At 45.0% G+C, this 13,184-nt stretch overlaps 1 pseudogene; it reads left to right on the plus strand.

The window, feature by feature from the left end:
- The first annotated feature begins 2,501 nt into the window (after positions 1 to 2,501).
- Positions 2,502 to 3,572, plus strand: LOC148042127 (dihydroorotate dehydrogenase (quinone), mitochondrial pseudogene; annotated as a pseudogene).
- The last annotated feature ends 9,612 nt before the right edge of the window (positions 3,573 to 13,184 follow it).

Consider the following 13,184-nt stretch of genomic DNA (forward strand, 5'->3'; position numbering starts at 1 on the left):
GGGAAGAAGAAGGGTGAGAGAGAAGAGGGAGAAGAGCAGGAGAAGAGGAGGAAAAGAGAAGAAAAGAAGAAGAAGGGAGGAAGAGAGAGAAGAGGGAGAGAAAGAGGGAGGAAGAAAAGGAAAAGAGGGAAGAGAGAGAAGAGGAATGAGAAAGAGAAGAAGGAGAAGAGGGAAGAGAGAGAAGAGGAAGGAGAGAGAGAAGAGAGAGGAGAGGAAGAAGGGAGAGAAGTGGGAGAAGAGAGAGTAGTAGAAGAAGAGAAGAAGAAGAGAAGGAGAGAGAGAGAGTGGAGAGATTAGAGGACAGGAGAAGAAGAGGAGAGGGAGAGAGAATAGGGGAGTAGGAGAAGAAGAAGAAGAGAGGGAAGAAGAATAAGAGAGAGAGAAAGAAAGAGATAAGAGTCGATAACTGCAAGGAGCCATGCCCAAACCCCTCTCCCGGAAAAAGACCCCATCTAGCGGTCCTTCTTCCGAACCTGTGAAGGACCGGAACCCGACAAGGACCGGAGCTGCCCAATCTCCACAAGGCGAATGGCTTCCAAGAAGAAAGTCACGGGAAGCATAGGCGTCCAAGCCATTGATAATGCTGGAGAGATGAGTGGAATGACCAACGTAGCGCACACAAATCAAGCCCAGGTTTACACACATGAAATGATAGGTTTTTCCAACATTTCACATAAAATAATTGTCTTCCACCCAAACTAGTACATGAACAGTTATCTAGGGTTCATGGTTCGGGCCGTGTCTACAATAAACACATGAAATGATATCTCCCGTTCGTAGCATGCAAATGCAGAAATGCATGGAAATTTAGGCTTCACGTACTTAAGCCACACAAATATGTACATATTAAGATTAAAAAAAGTCATCGACTAAATGTGAAGGGAGTTAAGGATCGTAGATTGTGTCAGTTTATTAAACGGCCCTTGTGCATGGGAGATGAGTTTGATGGAAAAATTCTGCATAGCATCACACTAAGAGAGGATGGAAAGAATGGATGACACGTCCTGCAATATATTTAATGTGTTTTAAAGATTACCAAGTATGTTAAAAGGCATGCAAGGAATCGAGAATTCACAACTTGGAACCCTATGGTAAAACCCAAGGGAAAGAGGGATTCAAAAGAAGTTGAGTGATTAAACACACGTGCTTGTGAGTTTTTTTAAGGATCTTGTCTTAGATTATTGGAAGTGGATATCCTCCTAGTTTAAGCTAGGCTAGTAAGCTGACTCTAAATGGAATGTTGATCAAGGCTTATGCTTGGTTGTTTTGAAAAGGATATTGACTGGTTGCCTTGGTAAGAAGAGATCCTACTAAGGACAAGTGGTTTATAAGCAAAGTGATTGCTTGATGTAGGAAATGATATTTTATTGATTGGAAATGAAAGGGATGTTTTCCTTAGTAATTTTTTCTAAGCTGGGTGCTTCAGCTATGATTGATTTCCTAAAGGAATAATTAAGGAAAGATAGCGCTAGCTATCCCCCGCGAATCGCCAAACCCTAACCAAGGGGGTTGTGATTCCACGCCGGGAATGTGGACCGAACCCGCCGCGAGAGGTCTCTCCGTGGAAATTACTTGGCGTAGGAGGACACTTGGGTGCCAGTGGGGGCTTTGGCCGTAAATCCCAATGCCTTGGGGCCCTACACAAGTGTTCTACGTGACTCGAGATGGGATCTCGAGGTCTTGATACTAGTTACAAGGTGGAATCTTGGGAGGATAAACCTTCGGATTTTATTGTTGGGAGACGGAAGGATTTTTCTGCAGAGGTAGAAAGGAACACTTAATTCTCATGTATGGGCAGGAGGCAAACCTTAATCTTAAGATAAGTTAAGGAAGTTTTTGATCTTATTTTATCTTGTCTTTGTGTCAGTGTCCTAAATTATGTAAAGGAACCTGTGACTAACGGGTTAATTAAGGAAGCTGCTTTTATGTGTCAAACATAACGTGGTAGGTAATTGGATAACTAAAACAACCCCCGAGAGAAGCATGGTGGATGTGACCAATGGGTCTATCCTACGGAAGGGTGGTCTCGGTTGGCCGAGAGCTTTCCTCAAAAGGAAATGTTAACGAGGAATGTTAGGGAAGGATAAACGATGATCTTAGACAATGTTGGTTAGAATCCTGATTCATACCATTTTAGGGGACCAAAATGGGACTATGCCCTACGGGCAGAGAGGTTGAGCGATGCATCCCTCTCATTTCCCATTCTCTTTGAACCAAGTGCGGTATGAGTCTGCTTGGGTCCAGTTGTTTCTACGCAAAGTGGAGCGGCTGTAGACCGACGCTAGAAGGCTATTAGGAAGACTTGACTGCTAGGAACCCGGACTTCAGGTCAATCCTAGTGGGAACGGTCGGATAAGTTTCGTTGCGGGGCAGACTCGAGAGACCCTAGTTGGCAAGCCCCGTGTCATTCCTTGGGAGTGTCAGGCGGCGTCTTCTAGATTGATCTCTCGATTGGATGCTAAGATATGTCCCGCGATTTGAGGGGTCGGGCACATTACACAATGGAGGTGGAAGAGGAACGGGAAGGGGCAAGAGAGGAGAGGGAAGGAGAGAGAGAGGCCTGGAATGGCCTGATCTCAAAGGGCCCGGCTCATGAACCAGGGCCAGCTACAGCTTCTGACATCCTTCACCAGGCAAGGCACGCGATACTTCTCCTTCGCTACCCAGGCCAGACTAGAAACAACTTCTAGCCAATCTATTGGAGCTTCTCCTCCTCCAAAATTTTGCCTTACTTGGAGATGCGTCTTGACTGGCACAGCATAGTTGCTAGATGCGTAGGATGCACATAAGCTAGCTGTGTGGGCAGCAGCACATGGTTTGGCTCCCAAGGAGAAGAGACCTGATCCACTAATTTTCGGTGTGGAGGTATGGGAAAGGACATTTTCCAATCCTATTGGCCTTGCTGCTGGTTTTGACAAAAATGCTGAAGCTGTGGAGCGCATGCTGGGGATTGGTTTTGGTTTTGTTGAGGTTGGATCAAAGACATCTCTTCCTCAATAGGGCAATCCAAAGCCTCATGTTTTCAGATTACTAGTGCATGGGGCTATCATCAATCCCTATGGTTTTAATAGTGAAGGTATTATGGCAGTAGTAAAGCGCTTGGGATCACAACATGGGAAGTAGCATCTTACTGAGTCGGTCTCCAAATCGTCATGGTCTCCAAATGACCAGAGCAATTCTCTATCCAGGAGTGGCCCTGGTCTCTTTAGGAGTGAATCTTGGGAAGAACAAAAGCACAGAAGATGTTGCTGCTGATTATGTTCAAGGTGTTCATACTTTGTCTCAATATACTGATTACTTTGTTATCAATGTGTCTTTCCTCCAACACCTGGGGATTACGAAAGTTACAAGGAAGGAAGCAACTGAAAGATCTAATTAAGAGGGTGCTAGCAGGTCGGAATGGGCCCCCTCTTTTACTCATGAAGATTGCTCCAGATTTGTCAAAGTTGGACTTAGTTGGCATTGCTGTAGTTGCGCTTACCTGACGAGTGGATGGCTTGATCATATCAAACACCACAATCTCAAGACCAAACTCTTTAGTTGGGATTCCACATACAACCAGGATTGTATAGCTTCAGACTTCTTTTGTAGCCATAGAGTGTGTCGTCCGTTCTTGCACCCTCTCTGCCGTCGTCCTCTGCCTCCTCCTGTCCGCTGTCCTCGTGTCTGAGCTCCGGCGTGTTTCCCTCAAGAAAAAGCCCATTGACGATGACAACCTCAAGTCTGCAAAACTCTGACTCCGGGATCATAGCCTCTCACCATATCGTCCCTCCTTGGCTTCTCCACCTCCGGCCACCATGCGAGCCATGGTGTGGAGCTCAAGAATTATTGGGATGCTCAGTATTATGGTGGTGAGATTGGTGTCGGTACTCCTCCAGACATTCACTGAATGCTTTACGATGAAGAAAAACAAAGTGACAACTTTTTTCTTAATAGTTTTAAAAGCTATTATTGCATTAAAGCTTATATAGCCTTTAAAGAAGGCTTATGGGATAAAAAGCCTAAAGATTTATTGAGAAAAGCTAAAAATACTATGTAAAAAGAAGAGGAGGAAAATTTATATAAGAGAGATTCTAGTCTCACCATGGAATCAAGTGTGTGTAAGGCTTGAGGTTGAGAGTGAATCCCTCACCCTCTTCAAAGACCGTCACCAAATTTTGGAGAGAATGCTTGAGGACGAGCTTTAAGCCCCTTGCCTACATCAAAGATACCATCATCACGAGTCACTATCAAGATTGGCTTGAGTTGAGCTTTAAGCTTCTCACCGTTGCTATTAGCGTGCAAGTGAATTTGCGACGCTAATAGCGACGGTAATAGGGAAAAAAAAATTGTGATAGAGCAGCCACATAAAGCACTGTGTGATTTATTTGGGCCATACAAAATAGTTTCTGCACTGTGTATAATGCTCGTGCAAACAAAAATAAAGTGTACTGAAATCATAACACTGATACATGAAATAAAAACATAATCGCATAATGAAAGCGACTGGTAGAATCATGACAAGATATCACTACTACATAGAAAATGTCTACACATATCAGGCGACCAAAAAAGAAGGGTGTGTGAGCTCCAGGGATCCAAGGGCGAGCTACATATCCTCGCCATCCGAAAGCTTGTCCCATCGCAAAGGAGGATCGAACGGACTCTGCAAAAAAAAAAACTACACGTCAGTCCACCATATAATAATGCATTCTAATTAAACATGGTAACTACGGACAAGAAAGATGAGTGACTTAAAGGCCGCCGTGTCTATACAATCGATCAATCAATGCAGTGAGACTGTGCTTCTCTGCATATCGAGTCTCAAGGCCGGTCAAATCGCGATTTGTAATGGATTGCTGCAAAGAAAACACAATACTAACCGTTAGAAACATGATTGTCAGTACAAAGGATATTGCAAAACAATAAGCAAGCAAAAAAAAAACTTACAAAGTCCTCTAGATATGTCCTGTGGTGGCTGCCACTCTCAAGATGATGGACTACTCCGGTCTCTAGTCGTGCCCTCGCCCCCTCGCGCTGTTGACTCCAATGTCCTGGAGAATTTGTAGCCTCCTCCCTCAGTTGGCGCCAGTCGTCCAGGAGAACGATGAGACAAAGACACTGCGTCCGTGCCTCCACAGCATCCACCTAAGCCACGCTCCCTGGAACCGCCACGAGAGCGAGGAGTCGCACCTGTATCCCATGCCAACTGCGGGCTCACTGCCTTCATATCTCTACACCATCCCCCTGGCCCTAAAGCACTCCCTCCCTCTGGCCCAAGTCTGGAGCGTCGACCTCGTCTACTCGAAGCTGAAGTATCTGATCATGCCAAAGTAGGTCTAATAGAGTGGCCTGATGATGTCCGAGACAACTCCTGGTCCGCCATGTCTCTCAATCTCGCCATCTGCTTTGGAGACATCCGCGTGAAGATATCTTGCAACTCCTCATCGCTCATCTCTCGACTCATCCTGAAAATTTCACCTGCACAAATAAAAAACTATATTAGCATAATCAATTTAAATCATACAAAGCATGGTAATATAAATCCTAAAAAAATGATCTCACTTAAAATGCACATCTTATGTATCCTTATAAGCGATTAGTCAACGAATTGAGTATGTGGATGCTCCAAGTATGAAGTATCCTATGGTCCCATGTCAATCTCCTAACACAACTCCGCATACACTGGAAGGTCGATAGACATGTCACCACAAAAGGATGAGTCCACCTCGTTCTCAAAGAATTCTTGGACTCCTGTATTTCCATCATTGTTAGTCAATGCTGGCTCCTCTATATGCTCCAAGCTTTCGGTGGCCTCCATCCCTTGCAATATTGACCCCTCTATTTGCATATTGTCCTCATCTATGCTCCGAACATCGCTTTGATCATATACTCTCGCACTTTGGAGAGCTGAAGGTATAACATACCACCATCAAGGTTGTCGAGGGTTTGGATAGAAGATTATCTGTTCACAAACACGTACAAGAGAGATTAAACTATTGTGACATGTACCATGTCATAATACAATTAACAAACAAATGAGTTCATGCACCTGTTCACAATGGGCCGGCAACACAAAGGTGTCACGCAAATCTGTCCATTTTTTTTCGGAATCTATTTCGAGAAATCCAAATGGACCTCGTCAAACTGTTGCTCCAGCTCCTTCAAGTACCACTTTGAACCACTGCACATCGAATAGTATCATGGAGAAGCTACGATAATCCACCGTAACAATACTTTACAAGTTCCCAAAATACTCCATCTCAACTATAACCGTGTTTGGATCCGTTGCTCATCATCGGCTCTCTTGCTCGAACCTTGCCATGATACCACCATCCATTGTGGAGCGCATTTTGTCAATACGCTCCCATGCGAAAATGCCGTTCACGCGACCACGCTGCACTATATATTTTGTATTGTATATTGAAATACTCAAATTAGTTGTCGCATATAAAATATAGATACGAAAAATCCTAAACACGTCATCCATCTTTGGACTGCATCCCCTCGAGAATTTCCACTCCTCCATTGAGACCTCTGCCCCTTCGCGACGCTGCGGTCAAAGCTCCATGCAACCATCGCATTGACATGAACCGCAGCATCTTCTCCATGCCCTCGGGATATCGAATTGGTCGATGACACGTATTACATCGAAATCGACATCGCGCTTCCTCTTGATCTTGCCTAGCGATCTGGTACTTGGCGAGCCACGTCTTCATAGAGGCATGATGTAACATACAAAAGTGATTCACATTCTCCTCCATTCCAGAATCCATTATTTTTTCTACCCCATTTCAAACCACCACATCTCTAGTCAGTCTATCATCGTCCTTCAGCAACCATAGCATTTTGTTGTCTGGATCGACCGTTGGTAACCATTGTGAAATATGCACTAGCGCCTCAGACACCAACCAACCTTCAGCCATGCTACCTTCTGGCCGAGATCGTTGTCGCACAAAGCCTTTTAGGGTTTTCATGAATCGCTTCAAGAAGAACATCTATCATGTATGGATAGGTCCAGCAATCTCCACTTCATCTACAAGATGCATAAGAAGGTGGATTTGTATCGTAAGCATGCTGGTAGGTAGGTATTTCTCAAAGAGATAGACTGTCTCCACTGCTCCCCACCTCGCAAATTCAATAGAGGACGTCTTAATCTCCTTCTGTGAGATCCATTGCACCAAAGTTGACAACCTGTAAATTGCCCCACGTATTTCTGGAGTAAGGCATCCTGCGATCACGATCGGTAGTACAAACTGCCACAAATGAGAAAGCATTATGAAAAATGGCTACACTCCAAATAGCAAAATGCGCACGCCAATTACAATCCATTCGTAGTACAAACCTGACATATCTTATGCCAGTCATGGAATTTTGACCCTAATAATTGGTCGTCTTTAGAAAATGCAGACCTGAGAGAACGCATCATACCCATCGGAGTGCGGATAGACTTGACTACTTGCTTGACAATGCACTCTTCTTTAGTGGACAAAAACCAAGGAGTGCGAGGTAGCTGTATGCGACCATCAGCACTGGACTACTACCAAAGTGCCTCCATCTTGCCTACCTCCTTTAAATCCATTCGTGCCCCTATAGTGTCTCTTTTTCCTCTGATGTGATCCCATAGCAAGCTACCCAAATTCTTGAAAATATGCATGGGATCTAACAAGTGGTTGATCTGTAAGTGGGTCCAATATGACAACTCATAGAAAAGTGAGAACCATCGCATTCCGTTTGGATGTGACTACGCGTGGACCATTTTCAGCTTGTACCAGCTTGCGGCATTCATATGTGTTGGAGGTCATCCAAGAAAACCTTCCGTGAGTTCATGACTCTCTAGCAAGAAAGCAGCGTGTCCATGATATACCATCTTCTTCAAGGTTTGTGACCTTTGGGAGTCTAACTGTGGCCCGCACAATGAACATGCATGATAACCTGAGATAACCAGATATTAACCCCAACACAAAGAAAGTAAAAGGAAATAAAAAAGACGCAGGGAAAAGGCGAAAAAAAGGTAGCCCCCCGACTGAAGAAAGAAGAGGAGAAAAGGCCAAAAGCGCAAGGGCACTCTTAAAACTCCAAGGCAAATGCAAAAGGAGAAATGTGCATTTTAAAATACAAAGGCGCACCCTGAAACCTTGTAAAAGAGTGCCAGGCTCTCTCCTGTGCAAATTGTAAAGATAGACAGGCAGTGGAGAGGAAGCAAGAAGGATAGGAAGGAAATAGGAAAAGAGGACCTAGGCCAATGGCCAGTCATCTAAAAAGGGGATGACCACCCAAGGAGGAGTAGGGCATGTAGAAAAGCCAAAAAGTGGAATGAGAAGCTCATTCTTGTGTATGGCCAAAAGTAGCTCTCCTCTTCTTCTTCTTCTTCTTGTTCTTGCTTGCTTGAGCTTATGCTTGAGAGAGGGAGTGTGAGAGTGTGAGGGTGAGGAACCGTGGGGTGGAGAAGCTCTCCATCTTCTCCTCTCTTCTTCTCTTCTCTTCTCTTCTCTTATCTTGCTCACGGCGATGGAGCTTGGAGCTTGGAGTGGGAGGATCCGAGCTTGCTTGAAGCTTGCAGTTGGATCATGGAGCTACCGCAGTGTGCGGGAGAGGAGGCAACTCGATCGGCATGAAGGTAAGATCACTACACCCGGTAGGCATAAGAGCATGTAGGCTATGTGAGAGGTAGCCATTAGTATTCGGCTTGAAACGCTTGAAGCAATAAGCAATCCGTGGGTCTTGGCGGTTGAGCATGAGCTCCCACTACATTTTAGTTCCGTTGCCGGGACCAACGGATTCAATGCTTGAGTGCTTGCCTGCTCCACATCGAGCATTGAAGTAGGGTTTTTCCCGAACCGGTGCTTGAGATAGGTAGGAAGTGAGGGGGTTGAAGATGGTATTCAATCTCCTTGGCAAGTAAGTTTTTTACTTTTTTGAGGTTTATGTTGTGAGATGGAGTAGTGTAGGTATTTACTTTGTGATTTGGATGCATTAGAGTAGGAGAAAACAAAGAAAAACAAAGAAAATAAGCATTAGGGTTTCTGCTATCAAAACAGGGAAAGAGGGTTTGATTTGCTTGCCGATTTGTACTTTGGAGGTTATTTGCTATTCTAGGGGTATAGAATCCTTCATTCATGGCTATTCTTGCATTTTGGAAGTTTGTGTGACCCCTCAAGACCAAAATCATAAAAACGAAGCATTATTCATCAAATCTTCCAAAACTGTGCCATGAATCCCACAATCGGCTCAGCCGACTTAGCCCAAAAACTCATTCGGCCTGGCTGGCTGACTTGGCCCATTCACATTTGGCCTCGGCCCTGACAACTCGGCCCTAACATCAACTCGGTGCGTCCCAGCGATCCACTCGGCCCATTCGGCCCACTCGGCCCACTTGGCCCTCGGCCCACACCCATTCGGCCCTCAGCCTGGCCCACTCGGCCCTTGGCCCTTGACCGGTCGAATTCGGGACTCGGCCCAAAAACTGCAATTTTTCTAGAATTCCATTTTGGCCAGAAACTGAGTTGCCACCACCAAAATAGACTCTAGAAATCTTATAGAACCAAAGGCACATCATAGATCTATCACTAGGCTAAAATCCACAGCAAATAGTTCAAAAATTAGCTACCAGAGGTCCTCCCAATCACCCCCCCCAGAGGAGGCTCTGCCCCCTCCGCACCTCCCCCAGTAGGCTGGAGAGAAAATGGGCGCCGCAACAGGTCCTCGCGATTAGGCCCTAGTGTAGTAATGGCTCTACACAAGCATAGATCTTCACTTGCAAAGCAGCAAACAGAAGCCCATACCCAAACAAAGACAAACAAAGACCCTAGAACCTCAACAGGCCAATCTAGCCATCAAGGGCAAAAAGGCCACACCACAAGAACACATGTATATTGTGTTCAAACTACGTCTAGTCGAAGCAGAATGCAACATCATCAAGCTATCAATGCGAGGACGACTAGACATGACAAGCCTGACGATAAATGTACCTTGAGCAGTGCTGCACAGACGACCCAAGACCTCAGTAGAGAATCCACCTATGCAGTTAGGGACTCAAAGGCATGTATCAGAAGGCTTGAAGCTGTAAACCAAGACCCGGAATATGAAGACATAGTGCCACCTGCTTATCTTAGGGACAAACTCACTGCAAAAAGAGAGCATAGTGTTGATGCTCTCATTGATGAAGGAGCAGATTTCAATATCTTGACTTACGATCTTGACTTATGGAGCATGGACTCTACTAGGTCAACCAGAGCTCAAACCGACTGATGCAACTCTTAATTCTTATGGGGAACACCCATGAGCACTTCTAGGGAAGTGCAGAATCCTTGTAACTATTGAAACAAAAAGCTTGCCAATCCTGTTCTATGTTTCTCCAAATAGCGAGAATTGTGGAAAGGAAATCCTCCTAGGAAGGCCCTTCAAAAAGGCAACGAAGTGTGAAGCTGACTATATAGCACAGAGGATACACCTAACACTACCAGGTGTGAGGATAATCATGACTTTTAGCAAGGGTGACCTCACCAAACCTCGAGGGAAGGGCAAGGAGCATTCTGATATACCAAGCAAGCCTAGTAATGAGAGCAAGGAGTTGTTGAAAGAGTTGATACAAGCGCAGGTTGAACAGAGAGAACCAGTGAGTGAGGCCATACTTGAAATAAAAAGGTTAGGAGACAAGGCCAAGGATAGGTTTTGGACTTACAAATATCGTAGAAGACCACGAAAGAAGCCCAAGCCTTATAGACGAAGGCATCGATGGAGAGCTAGCACAATGCCACAATGGATATCCAAGGTGTTTCTTCGTGCTCAAGGGTATTATGCAGGCCACCGATGGATTTGGGTACCAAATCCCCCTGCTAAACCACCTCTGTTAGAAGCCCAAATTATGTCAAAAACAAAGAGGAGTAGGAGGAAACCTAAACGAAAATCCAAGTCTCGAACCAAAAATATTGGAGTGATTGAGCCCCTCATAATTGAAATCAAGAAACCAAACATGACCTATCAAAAATTAGATCCTCAGCCTAGCATACTTAGCAAGGAGATATCAGAGGTAACTATCAAGCATGCACAAGGTCCACTAGTGCCCAAGGAGTCTTTGACTTCCCAAGAGGATAATGAGCACCACATGCACAACATTGCTCATGATAAGGCTGATTGCTCAACAAAGCTAATGATAGAATCATCTAACAATCACGAGCGAATTCTCCAGTCAGTGCCAAGCCCACATAGGAGTCCCAAATCTCCTACATCTTCTTCACCTAAATGGACACGAGAAGCACGGCAGTAGTAGCCTCGTGCCGCTGCTCAACCTGCACAAGTGAATGCACAAAGGGCAACAAAAGATACGACCACTTTTGATCTGCCTAAGGACTTGACACCGCAGTCTACCAGTGGTAGCTAGTCCACTGAACTAGCCACCACTACTTCCAATCAGGGACCACAGCAGTCACAACCTTTGGCCATGACAACACTCATTGCGGAACATGTCCTTAGCAATTCACCTTTGGAAGAGATGTCACAACAAATATCCTTGACACCTCCAATCCTTCCAAAGCACCTAAAGCCTAGGCTTGAGGATAAATCTCTCGAAGACTTGGCTAAATAAATGGTGCATCTGACCAATGAACCAGAGATGAAGTGCATGGTGAAGCTTGATCACAAGCTGACAGCCATCACACGTGCATACGTCCATGTGGACATCGGAAGGCCAACACCAGAGCACACAAAGCTCATAGCTGAACCACTGACTTGGTATAAGTAGCAACATGTTTGTTTCTGCTATGCAACTATCATTGAAGAAGTCATCAAGGACATCCCAAAAGCCACAGTTAGAGAATTGCACTTAATACCCTCATTTTATATAGCTCTATGTGAGACAAACAAGGAAAATCTTGAAGCAATCAAACGAAAAGGAAAAGGACAAGGTACCTTTGCACAAAATTGGTACTCCAACCAAAGTTTGGCAGCCAAAATTGGCCACCGCCTAATGACGCTTGCTGAGAAAAGGAAAGCCCTTTGGACATCAATACATGATTCCACGTATGTTGCCCCGACCTCATTGAGAGTGTTGGCAACTGCCCATGATGTCCAGCTTTCTACCACTGTCCGAAAACATCCCTTGTATGATAAAGTGCTTCTAGAAGAAGATCTACACGTGGCTAGCAGGCTAGGAGTAGGGAGCATGCTACTTGATGTCAGCGCATATGTCTTCTGCCTCACTCAAGACCCTGCAATCCTAGATCTCTATGCTTCCCATCAATACAACCCTAACTTCTTCAATTGGTTTCTTCCAAGCCTACATGACAAAAACCCTAAATCGTCTCATGGTTCTACACTAGTCACCCAAACCTCCAGAGCAAGAGAACAACAGCTCTAAACACAACACTCACCTTGACAAGAAGCAATGGAGACAGGTTCTAATAGATAAGGACAAAAATCTAAAGCAAATACCTAACCAGGAGCAACTGTCAATGCAATCGAATGCGGGGTTGAACAGAGCATAATTAGCTAGACAACTAGACTCTCCAAAAAGAGAGGTAGTTGAACCCTCGCAACCTAGCAAGGCTGTTCAACCTAATGAGGCCGTAGCAAAATCCCATGACGACATGCCACAGAAAGAGAATGCTAAGGCCCAACCAAGCACATCAACTACTGACCAAGTTCAAGATCCTGAGTCCTTAAAGGATACACCTCTAGTGCCCAAGAGAAAGAGAAGAAAACAACGAAAACAATGACAATTGCAAGCTACTGCACACGACAAGAAGATTGGGACTAAGAGTACTGAAGAGATGATGAACAAAGCGTCTGGTTCATCCATAGATAAACCCATTGCCATCTCTCCTGACAGCAATGAAATCTCAGACACATCCATGTGCTCTGATAAATCAAAGCAGCAATTACCGTCAACTGTTGCTTGCGACACTCAATCCACCGATAGAGAAACTCGCATTGATCAATCAAGAGTGGATACAACACTATCACAACAGGATGCTAAGACCACGCCGGTCACATCCGAGGAGAACCATGACACAACTACCATAAAGCCTTAGGAGAAACATGAAAACCTCGAAGGCATAAGCCATCCTGGCATTGATCAATCTTGCTCATCTAGGCATGAGCCCCCAACTATGCTAAAGCCTAAGGAAACCCTTAGAACTTTGCACGAGATAGCAATCGAGCAAGCCCTCATAGAACATAGAGATGTGGCAGAGTGCTTGACCGAG

The sequence above is a fragment of the Lygodium microphyllum genome, chromosome 1 (assembly GCF_053477565.2).
Source record: "Lygodium microphyllum isolate KBCC chromosome 1, Lygodium_microphyllum_v1.1.10, whole genome shotgun sequence".
Taxonomy (NCBI): domain Eukaryota; kingdom Viridiplantae; phylum Streptophyta; class Polypodiopsida; order Schizaeales; family Lygodiaceae; genus Lygodium; species Lygodium microphyllum.